Source organism: Balaenoptera acutorostrata, chromosome 15, assembly GCF_949987535.1.
Source record: "Balaenoptera acutorostrata chromosome 15, mBalAcu1.1, whole genome shotgun sequence".
Taxonomy (NCBI): domain Eukaryota; kingdom Metazoa; phylum Chordata; class Mammalia; order Artiodactyla; family Balaenopteridae; genus Balaenoptera; species Balaenoptera acutorostrata.
In genome coordinates this window covers 79,931,310-79,947,702 of record NC_080078.1, presented here as the reverse complement: position 1 = coordinate 79,947,702, position 16,393 = coordinate 79,931,310, and the positions used below count along the sequence as shown (strand labels likewise).

The 16,393-nt window shown below is 47.6% G+C and overlaps 1 protein-coding gene across 2 annotated transcripts in view; it reads left to right on the top strand.

Annotated features, from left to right (window-relative positions):
• ATP9A (ATPase phospholipid transporting 9A (putative)) overlaps positions 1 to 16,393 on the top strand; it is a 137,652-nt gene that overhangs the window by 11,361 nt on the left and 109,898 nt on the right. The gene's annotated exons all lie outside the window — the stretch shown is intronic.

Here is a 16,393-nt window from a genome sequence, read left to right as displayed (position 1 = left end):
GGGCTTTCTCCAGTTGCGGCAAGCGGGGACCGCTCTTCATCGCGGTGCGCGGGCCTTTCTCTATCGCGGCCCCTCCCGTTGCGGGGCACAGGCTCCAGACGCGCAGGCTCAGCAATTGTGGCTCACGGGCCCAGCTGCTCCGTGGCATGTGGGATCTTCCCAGACCAGGGCTCGAACCCGTGTCCCCTGCATTAGCAGGCAGATTCTCAACCACTGCGCCACCAGGGAAGCCCGAATCTGAATACTTTTTAGCTTTTATACAGTCAGTCCCCATGAAAGTGCAAAGAAAATTTAAAACTGAAGAACCTCCCCCGCCTGCATCCTCTCCCCTCTTTTTTCAGTTCTCCAGATTAAAGGCAATTAGAGGCTCTCATACAAGGAATGACCCAATTGTGTCCGGGTAAATCAAAGGACTAGGTAGTAAACAGATAACACCATTTGTCCCACCTCACAGGGTTTTTTTTCCTAAATAAGCTGCTTAAAAAACTATGCATATATACACATCCATACATATATATACACACACAGGAAAGTGCACACATCATAAACGCACAGCCTGATGAATTTTCATGAAGTGAACACACTCCTGTAACTGGCAGCGGATAAACAAGCTATGACCTCAGAAGCCTCCTCTTGCCTCCTTCCTCCCCTGCCTCGATCTATATCCTGACTTCTAACAGATTGGCTGGGCCTGTTTTTGACCTTTAAGTAAATGCAATCATGTAGCAGGTACTCACTCATGCCTGTTAATTCTTGCTCCATGTTTTGTTCATAAGGGTTGACCGTGTTGCATGTTCATTGTAGTTTGTTCACTTCTGTCGGCCATATGAAGTCAGTGTATGAATAAGTCATTGATCCTTAAACAATGAGGGAGGGGGTTAGGGGTGTCGACCCCCAACCAGTCAAAAATCCAAGTACTGGTACCTGCTATCTTTGCCTCAAAAACAAAGGAGTTGATAAATGACTCACCCAAGAGCAGAAGCTCAAAGAGTTTGAACAGAATCCGGACTCAAGCCCTGGTTCTTTTGGTTTTACATATTGTGATCTCTAATCAAACACAAACTTTTCCCCAAACTTAGTTAATTTAAAGATCTGTAAAATGAAAATACAGGTACTTTATTTATTGAGAAAAATCCACATATAAGTAAGTGGACTGGTGCAGTTCAGACCCCTGTTGTCCCAGGGCCAGCTGTATATCGTGACCCCTCTATCGCATCTCTTCCCGCTGGACAAGTGGGACGTTTCCAGCTTGAGGTATCATGAATGGTGCTGCTGTGGACCTCCCTGAGCTTATCTTGAGGACACGTATTATGTGGCTTTGTTGGGCCCTTGGGGATATTTGTGTTTAGCTTTAGTAGAAATTGATAGTTTTCCAAATTGTACGAATTTGTGCTTCTCCACCCGGGAAAGTGCCAGATGCTCCGCATCCTCGTCCACACTTGGTATTTGTCATTTTTCATTTTAGCCATCCTCATGGGAGCATAGTAGTATCACAAGAAATGCATTTTAAAAAAATATTTATTTGAGAGAGGCTTCGTTTTCTTGCTCTGAAGTCAAGTTTTAGACGTATAGGATAGCCACATCATGGTAACCCTGAACCTAAACATGGCAAAATGGTCGCATCGCAGCGGCCTTGCCTTTCGGACCAAGTACTCTTTTTTTATTTTTACTTTGATTTTATTTTGCCTCATGATAACTTTGCACCATAGCTCACACTAGCTCAAAGATTGCAGTCTCTGTCCTAACACAAATCCTTGTTTCTACCTTGATTCCTGCCAGTATATTCTGCAGCTTGATCTTTCTTTCCTTTTCTATTTTTTTTTTTTTTTGCATTTCTTATTTTTGATATTTTTTAATTGAGGTAACATTGGGTTGTAGCATTATGTAAGTTTCATGTGACCCACATTATATTTCTGTTTCTGCATACGTTACAACCAAACACGCTCTTCTTGAGTAGTTTTCATCATAAGGGAAACAGTAAAAAAGTATAAAATTTACTTTCTTTTAATTGTAAAGTGAGTGCATGTGTATTAAAAATTGGAGGACAGAGAAAACTGATGAATGAGTTACTGGTGTAACTTTCCCTTCAAAGGCAACCACAGTTAACACAAACCTTTTAGCGTATGCTCTTTTCTTCCTGTCTTGTTTCCGTGTGTACATTGTTTGATGAATTATAACCATGTAGCACATGTGTTTTTATTTCCTACTTTTTCTTTTCATTCAGCATTTTAATGTAAGGCTTTTTTTGTATCATGATGTGCTTTGTAAATGACACTTTAAGTGGCAACATATTATTTCTTTGAGGAGACACCTTTAATTTACATAACCAGGGCCCTGTTGATTCTTATTGTCACTTTATAAATAATGTATTCATTCTGAACGCTGGCCCTGCAAAGCAGAGGCACGCCAAAGACACACAAAGGGAATGTTGAGGGAGGCCCAGGCCTGGGTTATGGTGATCTCATATTTGCTACTTGGCTGGAGATGCTCTCGTTTCAGTCCTCACTGCCTCCCAGCTGCTTCCTGCTGCATCACTGAGATTTCTTGTGTTTCCAGGCTGTTGCCTTAACTGGGGCTGAGCCTTTGTCAGTCACTAATATCCCCTGAGCAGCACTGGGCTGTTTTGTGCCCAGTGATGGAACTAGGGGCCTGGGGGACCAGGGCTTGTACAGTCAAGCCGGAGACAGCTGCTGTGGCCCTGGAGGTACCTGACCCACTCAGAGCCCTCCCCAGCTCTGGGGCCCACATGGGACTTTTTTTTTTTTTTTTTTTTTTTGGCCACATTGGGTCTGCATTGCTGCACGGGGGCTTTCTCTAGTTGCAGCGCTTCATTGTGGTGCACGGGCTTCTCATTGCGGAGCACAGGCTCTAGGCGCGTGGGCTTAGTTGCTTTGTGGCATGCGGGATCTTCCCGGACCAGGGATCGAACCCGTGTCCCCTGCATCGGCAGGTGGATTCTTAACCACTGCGCCACCAGGGAAGCCCCCCACATGGGACTTTTAAACACTAGCATTTTATTTTTTCTAGTATAAAAGTAGTAATTTCTGTTAAAGAAAACTAGTGATTTCTCTTAGAGAAAGGTTAAAGATGCAGTAGCCAGAGTTTAAAGCCTGACTTCCTATTAGCACTTAGGTTTGTTTCCTTCTGATCTATAATTTTATCAGATGGCTATTAGGTGACATTATTTTCGTTGGTTTTTGCTGTTAGAAATTAGAACTTAGTCTATAGAGGCTATCTTTCTTCTTTTTTTTTTTTTAAAGCCATGCCATGCGGCACGTGGGATCTTAGCTCCCTGACCAGGATGCAACCTGCACCCCCTGCAGTGGAAGTGCGAAGTCTTAACCACTGGACCACCAGGGAAGTCCCTAGAGGCTATCTTGATGCATGAATTTTTGCTACATCTTGGACAATTAATTTCTGGAAGGACTCTGTCATTTTACACCCCATGAAAGCCAGAATGGCCCTTGTTCCAGGGTCAGGATAATTTTGCCTTTTGCCTAGCGCATACCCCTGAGATTGGGAAAGTTTTAAAAAAAAGAGAGAGAAAGAAGTAAAAACACATGCTTTCCTTTCTCTGTCGACCACAAATCAGGCTTCCTGATTATTAATGTGTGAGCCAGGTGGAGCTGGAGGGCAGAAGGGGCCTGTGGTCGATTGAGGACAGGCTTGCTCCGTGGCAACGCTCTGTGGATGGACTGGGGGAACCGAACACCTCGTGGTGGTGTGTGTTTGGTGGTCATGAGAGATAACAGAGTCCACAAGCATACAGTAAATGTTTGTTGAACGAATAAAAGGCTTTCTAGATCCAGTTTCTCGTGACAAAGCTGTGTGTAGACAACAGGGCCAAGGGCATGTCTGCTTCCCTGCAGAGGAGGGTGAGGGTTGTAGTGGGGTCGTTGGAGCCCAGGGTAGCAGCGTCGTTAGGAGAGGTGTGAAGTGCTCCCTGTGAGGTCCCTGCCACGCCTGAGCCGCCCTCGGACCAGCACCTCAGCCCCTCTACCACCTGTTTCCAGAGGTAAACTCCTCCCAAGCGACAGGTGTTGTAACTTCTGGCGTCTTCCAGGCGTCCTTGGAAACATCCCCCATGGCCTTCCCGGGGCTGTCTCAGTGCCAAAGCCACGCCCGGTGCGGCAGCGCCTCGGCTGGGCTGCAGCCCAGGTCTCCAGGGGAGCTCGGATGGAGCCGAGTCTGGGAAGGAGGAGGGTTCCTGGTGGAGGGGCTGGCTCCCCGCGGCCTGGCTTGGCTGCTGAGGACCTTGAGGGGCTGAGAGCCTGGATTCAAGCACGGCTGCCTCTGTCTACACTGGGCGCTTCCTGTCACTGGCTATATGACCTTGGGCGCGTGAGTCCAGCTCTCTGAACATGGGTGTGATGACAGCGCTCGGGGGGGTGAGGACTGAACGAGCTGGCGTGTGTCAGGTGCTTAGTTCCCAAGCGTGTGGCCCCTGGGAAGCACAGTAGCAGTGACAGCCGTTGTCAGGGATGGCAGTGGGGTGGAGGCAGGAGCCATGCGGGCCTGGGCGGTGGCCCTGGGGACCCTCCGTGTGTCCTGCCGTGTCTGTCATTGGGTTCCTCCCTAGGTGGTTGTCTGAACAATTCAGAGGTGGCTCTTGGAGTCTGCTGTAGTGTGAGGTCTTCAGGCGCCGGTTAAGAGCGATGGCTCTCGGGTCCACCTGCTGGACCCACAGCTGACTCTGCCCCCCACCAGCTGCAGGACTCTCGGTGCGGGAGGGGGAGGATGAGAGCGCCCACGGAGTGGGGCTGAGGATCCAGGGAGGTAATGCACATTGACAGCTGGCACACACTGAGCGCTTTATAGATGTTCTTGCTTATCGTTCTGGTATCTGGGGCATTGCCTGCCATGTCATCATTTAGTTCTGTTCAGTTCTCTGGCGTTTTGTGGGCTGCTGCTGGGTGCTGCCACACCAGACCTCTTCTAGAACCCGTGAGTAGATGGCCTAGCGGAAGTGTCCGCGTGTGAGTAGGGTCCCTGCATGCTGGGTGCCTGGGGCGTGTGAAGGGATCCACGCACAGCGACTGAGCACCTGCTGTATACCAGGCCTGGGGTGGGAGGTGAGCAGCATCTGGTCTCTGACCCACAGGCTTGTGGCTGAGATTTAAGGCTGCAGACTGAGAGCTGTGTGCTGTTTTGGCAGCAGTGTGGGGTTTTTTTTTTGGTTTTGGTTTTAAATTTAAAAAGTTTAATCACAGGGTCACATAGTTCAGTGTTGTTTTTTAAAAAATATATTTATTTATTTGTTTTTGGCTGCATCGGGTCTTCATTGCTGCACGCGGGCTTTCTCTAGTTGCCGCGAGCGGGGGCTACTCTTCGTTGCGGTGCGTGGGCTTCTCATTGTGGTGGCTTCTCTTGTTGCGGAGCACGGGCCCTAGGTGCTTGGGCTTCAATAGTTGTGGCACTCAGGCTCAGTAGTTGTGGCTCGTGGGCTCTAGAGTACAGGGTCAGTAGTTGTGGCTCACAGGCTTAGTTGCTCTGCGGCATGTGGGATCTTCCTGGACTAGGGCTCGAACCCGTGTCCCCTGCATTGACAGGCAGATTCTTAACCACTGTGCCACCAGGGAAGTCCCAGTTCAGTGTTAAAAGGTACAGAAGTGTGTACCTTGTAAACTCAGTCTCCCTCCCACCGGCTCCGTTCACCTACCCTGTGCCCCTCCCCAGACAACCACTCATCAATTTCTTCAGTGTCGTTCTGGAGAAACTTTAACCATCTACCAAAAAAAGTGCAAGTATTTTATATCTATCTATCTAGACAAACATGCATAGATGTTTCCCTTTTTTATTCAATTGTTAGTACACCTTACACACTACAACCTGTTTTTTTTCACTTAACAATACACCCTGGGCTTGTTCCATATCAGGACATAAAAAGTTTCTTTATTCCTTTAATTTTTTTTTTTAAAGTGGCTTAATAGGATTCCATCGAATAGATGTACTTTAACCAGTTTACTACAGGTGAGGTTTAGGTTATTTCTAGTTTGCTGATACTAGCAATGTTATGGTGAATGGTCTTTATACCCATTTTGGAACATATGGAATATCTCAAAATGAATGTCCATTTGTAATTTTGATAGCTGTCGCCAGGTTGCCCTCCCAGCAGTGAAGGTGCCTGTTTGGCCATCCTGACCAAGCGCAGGTGTTGTTAGGCTCTTTGGTCTTCATCATCGTGCTAAGTAAAAAAATTCTCTCTCAGTGTGCTTTTAGTTTTGCCTAGTACTTTAAAATTGAATCAGTTGCCAACATTTAAAAACTGAGTGTTTGCATCTCGGAATCTATGTTTTGTCTTTGTCTTGAAGAATTGGATGGTCTGCTGTGCTGGGCTTATGTAGAATTGTATCCTGGTAGGAGCTGGGGGCAGCTGCTTCCTTCCGATGGGATCTGGTCTCCTCAGTGTGCCCCACCCCATTGGATCCTGTGTTTATTTTTGTTCATTTATTGTTTTCTGTTACTTGCCGGGCTTCTGTAGATTTGAGTTTGCCAGTCCTGGTCTAGAGAGAAACAGGTGAGTAAGTCTAAGGGAGAACAGAGCTGCTTCCTCTTCTTTTCGGGAATAACAGAGTTGGGTTTTGAAGGATAAGTAGAAGTTGGGTGATGGGCTTGCCTGAGCAAGTCTGGTGTGGATGAGTCTTGCACAGGGGTTGGGAGTTGGAGAAAAGTAAAACAGCCAGGGAAGAACTGAAAGTGCAGAGTTCTGGAGCTTACCTGCCTTGGCTGCAATCAGTGGCTTGACTGTGAGGACCTGGAATGAAAAGGTAACAGGGGTGAATTTGAGTTCATAATTATTGAATCGTGGGGTTGGATGCAGTGTGAGAGGTGTCATGTGCTCTGAGCAGAAAGAGACCAATAGGGGAAGACTTAAGGCACTAGAAGTAGGGAGAGGCGACAGTTTCCATCATCCGTGACTGCCCCCTACCCCAGAGAACCAGAGTTAACAGTTTGTGTGTGTGTGTGTATTTGTTTCCTAGTATTTTTTCCCATGCATATATCAGCATATATTATTTTTATTAAAATACAGCACAATAAATTGCTTATCTTTTGCTTGTTTTTTTCCTTCTGCTTTATCACTTGGATCTTGTCCTGCCGGCGTGTGTGTCTCTACCTTATTTCCAGACTACAGTCCATTGTACAGGGGTCTTGCCGCAATGGACATTTGGTCATTTCCAGGGTTTTGCTCTCTCTCTGTATTGCTGCTGCCGGCCTCCTAGTGCATTTCCCGTTGGTCACCAGTACCAATATTTGTGTCCTTCTAGGTAGACTTGCTAGGTCAGAGGATCTGAGCTTTACGGTTGAAGAAGTTGCTACATTGACTTGGCTTTTTTCATTGGTAAACAGTAGTCCCACCTTATCTGAGCTTTCGCTTTCTATGGTTTTCAGTTACCCGTAATGAACCCGAAAATATTAAATGGAAAATTCCAGAAATAAACAATTCATAATTTACATTGTCTGTTGTTCCGAGTAGCATGATGAAATCTTGTGTCTTCCTTAGTCCTGCCCTGGACATGAGTCATCATCCCTCCGTCCCGCATATCCTGCCCGTGTCACTGAGATGGGTCTCCGTTATCAGATCAACTGTCCCAGTATCACAGTGCTTGTGTTCAAATAACCCTTATTTTACTTAATAATGGCCCCGAATAGTGATGTTGGCAATTCGGACATGTCAAAGGGAAGCTGTGAAGGGCTTCCTTTAAGTGAAAAGGTGAAAGTTCTCGATTTAAAGGAAAGAAAAAAAACCGTATGCTGAGGTTGCTAAGATCCATGGTGAGAATGAATCTTCTATCAGTGAAATTATGAAGAGGGAAAAAGAAATTCGTGCTAGTTTTCGTGCACCTCAAACTGCAAAAATTATGGCCACAGTATGTGATAAGTACTTTAGTTAAGATGAAAAGGGCATTAAATTTGTACAGTAAGGTATTTTGAGAGAGACCACGTTCACATAACTTTTATTACAGTATATTGTTATAATTGTTATGTTTTATTATTGGTTATTGTTGTTAATCTCTTACTGTGCCTAATTCATAAATGAAACTTTATCACAAGTATTTGTGTATAGGAAAAACACCGTACCGATGGAGTTTGGTACTATCCTCAGTTTCAGGCATCCACTGGGGGCGTCTTGGACCGTATCCCCTGTGGATAAGAGTGACAGCTATAGTCTTGTTTCTTCTCCAGACAGTAGCATTCCTGTGGCCAGAGATACTTCAGACTTCAGTGAACTACTTCCTTCTTTGCGTTCTTTCAGATCCTAGGTTTTATATTCTCCCGGTTTAAAAAAAAAAAAAAAAAAATCTAGCCACTTCCCTGTTTCTAGAACAAAGAGCAAAAGTTTCCCTTCATACCTTCCCTTCCATTTCTTCCAGTCTCCCCCACCTGCCCCCCCAGGCATCTGTGCTTAACAGTTTGGGTTACGTCCTTCTAGCTCTGCTGTCCAGTGTGGTAGCCACTAGCCACATGTGGCTGTTTTCATTCATTAAATGAATGAACTAAAATTTAAAATGTATGTTTCCAGCGCTCAACAGCCATGTGTGGCTAATGGCTGGTGTGTTTGATGGTGTAGCTAGAGAACATCTCCCTCTGCACAGAAATGTCGGGGACAGTCCCGCTCTAGAGCAGTATTCTCAGACTCGGGACGGTTGGCATTTGGGGTCAGGTAATCCTCTGTGTGGGGCTGTCTTGTGCACTGAAGGACGCTTAGCAGCATCCTTGGCATCTACCCACTAGATGCCAGTAGCCCTTCCCTTTCCTGGACCTGCAGTCATGACAGCCAAACATCTCTCTAGACGTTGCCAAGTGTCCCCAGGGGCAAATTCAACCCCTACCTCTGTTGAGAGCTACTGCTGCAGACTGTTTTCTCTATATTGCTTTTTTTTTTTAAATTGGGGTATACTTGATGTACACTATAAGTTTCAGATGTACGACCTAGTGATTCACAACTTTTAAAGGTTGTACTCCATCTGTAGTTATTATATAATATTGGCTGTATTCCCTGTGCTGTACAATAATATATCCTTGTAGCTTACTTATTTTATTATACATAGTGGTTGGCACCTCTTAATCCCCTTCCCCTGTCTCGCCCCTCCTCACTGGCACCCTCTAGTTTGTTCTCTGTATCTGTGAGCTCTCCGTGTTGCCTTTAATTTTCCTTTACATTCTTCCTGGAGCTTCCCAGCGTCAACACTGAGACTCTAGCTTCCTGGACTCTGGCTTCAGGGAAGGTGGGTACGTCATGCAGGCAATTCAGCCAGTACTTACTGAGTGCCTGCTGAGTGGCACCAGGGCAGAGAGGATCATTTCTATGGACGCCAGCTCCTAGTTGCAGTGGTTACCTTTTCCAGAAACATTGTTCCCTTGGCGTGTCCCTCTCTAATATTTGCTTTTCCTTGCATTTGGCCAGATTGTGTGAAAACACTGCACATCTGGTTGGCAGGCTATTGGCTCTCCAAACCTTTGTTTGTTTTAGAGTCAAATCATAAGGAAGTCCATTTTGGTTTCCTTTTGTTTAAATTGTCTAAGCTGGAAGCAGGGTAGACTAAATTGTTTCTAGCCTTACATCTTAACCTAGTTGAATAGCTGTTGCTATTCAGGTGAGAACATTTTCATGTTTTCTTTTTTTAATCTGGAAAAATAACAAGAGAAATAATATCTACTTTTAATTGAATGCCTGTTATGTGCTAGGCATTGTCTTACACCCTTTATATATAAAATCCTTAGTCTTCGCAGTAATTCAGCAAGGCGGGTCTTATTGTCATTTTACAGATAGGGAAAGTGGGGATCACAGAAGATGAATTGTCCAAGGGCACACAGCTGGTGCGGAGCGGGGCTGGGATTTGTGCACAGGCCCATCTGGTTTAAAAGCTGGTGTTTATTCCTCTAGCCCACGTGGTCCTGCTCTTCTGAAACTGTGACTCTTGCTTGTTACTTCTTTTTCAGCCTCTACATTAATTTCTCGCACTCAGGGGTTCTATCTTGTAGCCCATCTCCCCAGCCTGTCTAGAATGTGGGATAGGAGTTAATTTGTCTGGGAAAGTGACAGACAGCTCAGTTTGGTGTTGAGAAGCAACAGCAGGGTGACAGCTGCCACCCCACAGCTCCAGGCAGCTCCCCCTCTTGGACCTCCGGGGTGCTGACGTCCACCCCTGGACAGACGGGGTGTGGCGGCAGCTGATAGAAGAAAAAAGAGTCGCGGGTATAAATCCAGATGTCAGGGGGGAGCCTGGCCGCCGCCTCCTCTGCTTTAACTGACCTGGGGGCCGGGGGGGGGACTTCGGCGCTCGTAAATTTGCCACCAAGCCCAAGGCTTCTACTGCAGGACAGTAGTTCCCCAAATAGCAGATGATGGCTCCAGGTGCCACGGTGATACTAAGTAATTCATGGACAGGAACTAAATCGCATTGAGATGTACAGCGAGACACTTCCTTTTTCAGTTTTCCTTCAATATTTTTAATCCTGTCAGAGCCCACTTTGGAATAGCAGAAGAAACTGGCAAGCAGGCAGCAGGCTGGGGGCTGGGAGCCACTGTATCCAGTGGGAATTTAGTAACATTTGCTTCTCATTGTGTTGATTTTGATGTTTACCTTCTATTTATGGCAAGTGATACTGGTTTTCCATTTATTTATTTATTTATTTATTTATTTATAAAAATTTGAGTTCTCTCTTTTCTTATTTTTTAAAAACTAATTAATTAATTAATTTATTTATGGCTGTGTTGGGTCTTTGTTTCTGTGCAAGGGCTTTCTCTAGTTGTGGCAAGCGGGGGCCACTCTTCTTCATCGCGGTGCATGGGCCTCTCACTATTGCGGCCTCTCTTATTGCGGATCACAGGCTCCAGACGCGCAGGCTCAGTAGTTGTGGCTCACGGCCCCAGTTGCTCTGCGGCATGTGGGATCTTCCCAGACCAGGGCTCAAACCCGTGTCCCCTGCACTGACAGGCAGATTCTCAACCACTGCACCACAAGGGAAGCCCCTGGTTTACCATTTATGATAGTGGTTACCTTTTAAGACACATTTATGTATTGATAAATAAAATCCAGGTCAGGAGTTCTCAACCAGGGCACAACTGGCATTTGAGGCTGCATCATTCTTTGTGGTGGGTGGTGTCCCGGGCTTTGTAGGATGTTTAGCAGAATCTTGGCCTCCTCTACCTACTAGATACCAGTAACTAACCCCCTTCTCCCTGTTGAGAATCGCTGATTTAAGGTATGCAAATTGAGGCAGACTTACGAAGTTAGAAAGTAGAGTTAGTTGGATATGGTAGAAATCCCACGTGTGTGAAAATGGCTGAAGTTTGGGAAACTCTTTAGGCAAATTGCCTTCAGTTGTGGGGTCCACTTGCTGATGTTCCTGTGGCATTGAGGTTCGTTCAAGAGCGAGGAGGGAGGAGATGCCTTGAAAGCGCTGCTCTGAAGCAGCACCGTCTAGTAGAACCTCTGCCATTCTGGAATGTTCTGAATCTGCACCGTCCAATCCGTAGCCACTGACCACCTGTGGCCGCGGAGCACTCAGAATGTGGCTACTGAGAATGGGGAATTTAACTCTTTTATTTAAGTAACTTACATGTAAAGCTACCATGTTGGACATCACAGCTCTAAAGAAATCAGTGTGCAGACGTCTGGATGATAGACTGCAGGCTTTAAAAGCTTAGAAGCGAAGACACACAAACAGGAATGCATCTTTAAGGGCGGTCCAGCCATGTGGCAGACAGGACTATCAGACAGGAGATTTGGGGCGGTGGTTAACTGCACCCACTTAACATTGGCTTTAGCAAAGTAAAACAAAAACCAATGTACTGGTGCCTAAGACTTGAGAAGCCCAGGGAACCTACAGACCTACACTCTCCCCCAAGGTGGGCAGGAGCCTCCTGTGGTCTCTGCATCCTCCTTGTGACTCCAGTTTCAGGCAGACTCTCCCTAAACAGGAGCAAGGTGGCTTCCTGCAACTCCAGGCTTGTTTTCTGCCACCTTAACAACCCCAGGGTGAAGAGCATGTCTTTTCTGGAATTTCTAGCAAAAATCCCAGCCAGGCCTCTCATTGGTCCTTTCTCTGAGCCCATCACCATGTTGAGGTCTCTGCTTGGCCAAGCCTGGGTCCTGGGCTTGTCATGACTGGAGCTCAGAGGTGGGGTTGGCCTCTTGGCAAGCAAGAAAGCAATTGCAGGGGTACAGATGGGGTGGCAGGCACAGCTGGTGGTTGACACATTGGGTGTACAATGGGAGTGAGGGCACCGGAGCTCACAGTGTCCCTGGTGGGACACTGAGGGCCACAGTGACAGGAGGACCTTGGGAGACAAACCTGGGGGTGAGGGAATCAGGGCACTGGTGTGTGGAGGAGGCCTGGGGCATGGGATGTCCATATCGAGAGGGCCCTGGGAAGGTGACCCCTGGGCCACAGTGGGGCTTGAAAGCCTCGAGGGACAGCATGTGCTGGGCACGTGGCTGGCCAGAGCACCGTTCGATGGCCTCTCTCAACGCACTGCTGACCCGCCCACTGTGCCACAGCCTGGAAAGCGCAGGTGAGCTTTTTCCTCCAGTGGTGTCCCTCCAGCGCCCTCTACTGAGAAGGCTTAGCATTTCACTGACTGTAAAGGAGAGGCAGAAAGGAGTCTGTCCACATCCCAGAGCGGGTATTGAAGGGTGACTGGGGAGCTGGGAGCCAACGCATTGATACGAAGATTAATGAATGAGTGTGGGCGGCAGGGCAGCTGATGTGCACACAGAAGAGCTCCGGTTTGAGCGGCCTGAGAGCCCTCACTTGCTATGGCCCCTAAGGATCTTTCCAATTTTATGTAATGAAGAGAGACTAGAAAAAAAAATAGAGCTGTGAAATAATTGTGCTGATGGGGCTGTTAATGGCTGTGCAGGGTACTCTCAGGCTCTTAGCTCAGGATCTGGATCAGACAGACCTGGCCTTAAAGTCTGCTTCCACCACTCGGTAGTAGATGGAGCTGATGTAGCAGTAGATCTTGAGCAGGTAACTGAGTCCTCTCTGGGCCTCAGTTTATCCATCATGAAAATGGGGATGATGCTAGTACATACTATGTAGGATTGTTGTGAACATTAAGTGAAGCAAGACATTATTTTTTTTAAAAATTTATTTATTTATTTATTTATGGCTGTATTGGGTCTTCATTTCTGTGCGAGGGCTTTCTCTAGTTGTGGCAAGTGGGGGCCACTCTTCATCGCGGTGTGCGGGCCTCTCACTATCCCGGCCTCTCTTGTTGCGGAGCACGAGCTCCAGATGCGCAGGCTCAGTAATTGTGGCTCACGGGCCTAGTTGCTCTGCGGCATGTGGGATCTTCCCAGACCAGGGCTCGAACCCGCGTCCCCTGCATTGGCAGGCAGATTCTCAACCACTGCACCACCAGGGAAGCCCAAGACATTATTTTTTAAAGAGAATACACTTCTACATCCATAACGTTTTGAGAATCTGTATCTTTCTCATCACCCCTCACTGCCACCACCCTAGTCTTTGCTTGCCTGGATGACGGCAACAGCTTTCTAAATGATCCTTCTGTTTCCAATTTTTTTTGGTTAATGTACAGCTTGATTAAGATATAGTTTACATACCCTGCAGTTCACCTCTTTAAAGTATATAATTCAGCAATTTTTAGTGTATTCATTGAGTTGTGCAGCCATCACCACAATGTTAGAACACTTCACCATCCCCCAAAGAAGCCTCACACCTGTTACCTGTTTCTCCTTTTGCCCACGGCAGTGTCTTCTCTGCTTAGAAGCCAGAAGGACCTTTAAACAAATGTAAATTGGGAGTTCCCTGGCCGTCCAGTGGTTAGGACTCTGTGCTTCCACTGCAGGGGGCATGGGCTTGATCCCTGGTTGGGGAACGAAGATCCTGCAAACCGTGAGGCATGGCCAAAAAAAAAAAAAAAAATTAGATCATGCCACCCTGTGCTTGTAACCCTTCAGTGATCCCCACTGTGGATGGAGTAAAATCCAGACTCCTTGCCCTGGTGACAAGGCCCTGTGTCGTCTGCCCCCGCCTTCTCCTCCGACCTCATCTTTTACCCTCTCCCCCGTGTTCGGTGCATTCCAGCCGCACGAGTCTTCTTTCCCTGCAGATGTGTGTCAGGCTGCTTCCTGCCTCTGGATCTTTGCCCTTGCGGTTCTGATCTGCCTAGATGGACTTCCTTGCCTGGTTGCGGGGATGTTTCTTCTTGTCACTCGGCTCGACTGTCACCCCAGCCTTCCTGACCACCCGGTCTCCCGGAGCCGCACCCCCTTCCCCACTCCTTCCCTTATCCCATGCCTTATTTTATTCTGGATAGCTGTCTGCTGTCTCTCTTCCTCCCCATGGGAGGAGGACCTTGTCTGTCTTGCTCACTGTTGAATGCCCTAGGTGAGGGCCTGCATCCTGTGGGCGCACAGGACATTCTAGGTGAATGAATGTGTGACAAAAAGGGAGCAATGATCACTTGTCTTATTATTGTTATTATTAGATACTCGGTAAATACTATTGACCTAAAAGTCATTGAAAGTGCGCAGCTTGTATCCAGTGCAGGTAGAAAGTGAATAAACAAGGTGACAATCAAGGTGATGAAATGAGATGGGCTTGGGGCTAGTTACACTGGGCTCAGGTGACACAAAGTCCTTATTTTACCTTGTGCCAAGTGCTTACCCTTTGTTGCAATGAGATCGTGAGGAAGTAGAAGGGAAGGATCCTGTTCCAAAGTTAGGTCCCCACAGGAACTGGAATCATAGTTGGACCAGATGAGCACTTAATAAATGCTTACTATTATGGATTTAGCTAAAAAAAAAAAAAAGAAATGCACATTTAGTCCCATAGGTAATATACGTACAATGTGACGGAAGAATAAGTAGGAAAAGGCGCCCCTACTCCCTCCTTCCCAAAGGAAACTGGTGGTGTCAGCTGTCATGGAGGTTTTCTGCATTGGCAAGCATAGTCTGCACGTTATTCTCTTGCTTTCATGCAAAGAATGGCATCCTGGACACACCTTTCAGCTCCTTTCTGATTTAGCGTATCTTGCAAATGGGGCTATTTAGCGCATACAGCTCTATCTCCTTCTTCAAAGACTGTTGAGCATTCCATTGTATGGCTGTTCCCTGCTTATTTGACCAGCGCCCCTCTGATGACCGGTTAGGTACGGTTCGGTTCCAGTCTTTGCTACCACGTGCGGGCTGCCCTGAATGACCTGCCCCTGTGCACGCGCACGCCTGCAGGTTAAGTCACGGAGAGATTAACTTGGTAGCTTGCCGTGCGGAACCTTCTGCTAGGACAAAACAGGCAAAACTCATAAACAGCCTGACAGTATGTCATTCTCTTAAATCCATTCTTCAGCTTTCATTAGAAACATTCAGCTCTGGGAGTCGTCATTACAGGATTATTCTAGGATGGGGAGAGACTGGCTGGTTCACGGAAAAGTCAGTGACCATGGGTAGCTATCTGCAGATTGAAGGGTGTGCTTCCGTCAAATGCATCCTCCCTCCCTCCCTCCCTCCCCCCTTCAGTGCTTTGCGTCCACGGATGGCCAGCTTGGGTGACGCACACCCAAGAGCAGGAATGGGGTTGGACACCTCAAGGTTTCTGTATGTGTCTCTCGCCAACACGAATGAGTTATTAGAAGTGAAACCCGTCCTCATGAGAGCTACCACCATCCTCCCCGCCCCGGCCCTAGCACTAGTTTACCGGAACCAGGATGCTATTTTTAAGAAAGAGCATCGTGTTTCATCATGGAAATTTTGAGCATCTGAGCAGGCGACTTGCTGGCTTGCTAATCTTTAGAGTCCCGATGCCCAGGGACTGTGTGTGCTCAGCTCTGCACCCCAGTACCTGGGCAGGGCCTGCCTGGCCTGTAGGAGGAGGGGGAGACGGTGGGTCCGCAGGTGACAAGAGATTATGTAAGTCATCATGGCCATGTTTGGATGGGTTGCCTTCAGCTGGCAGCATCTCAGGGGGCTGGTAGGGCTGGGGTTCCTTCCTCCCAGCCTGTGGGGGGGGGCGGGGAGGTGAACAGTTCAGCCTGCGGTCTTTCCACGCAAGGACTTAGGAATGCTCGTAATTCTCAGAATGCCTGTCTACAGCCTCTCCTGAAGGAAGGGCTGCCTTTTTTTGGCACGAGTGTGTCTCAGAGCAGCTTAGTTTTGCCAGAGCCGGGCAGGTGTCCCTGGCTTCACACAGGTGATCTGAGGGCGGGCGTGCCTGGTGAGCTGCCCTCCGGGGGCGGCCCTCGGAGTCAGTTTGCCTGCAGCTGGCACGCTGGCCTGCCTCCAGGTTATGCGGGGCGCCGAGACACCATCATCTTCCTGGCTTGTTCCTCCAGCGTGTTGCTAAAAAGTAGAGCCGAGTGCGGAAGGAGGTTCTTTCCCTTTTCTTTCTGTATAGTAATCTTGGTGTGACCAGCACCCTTGAT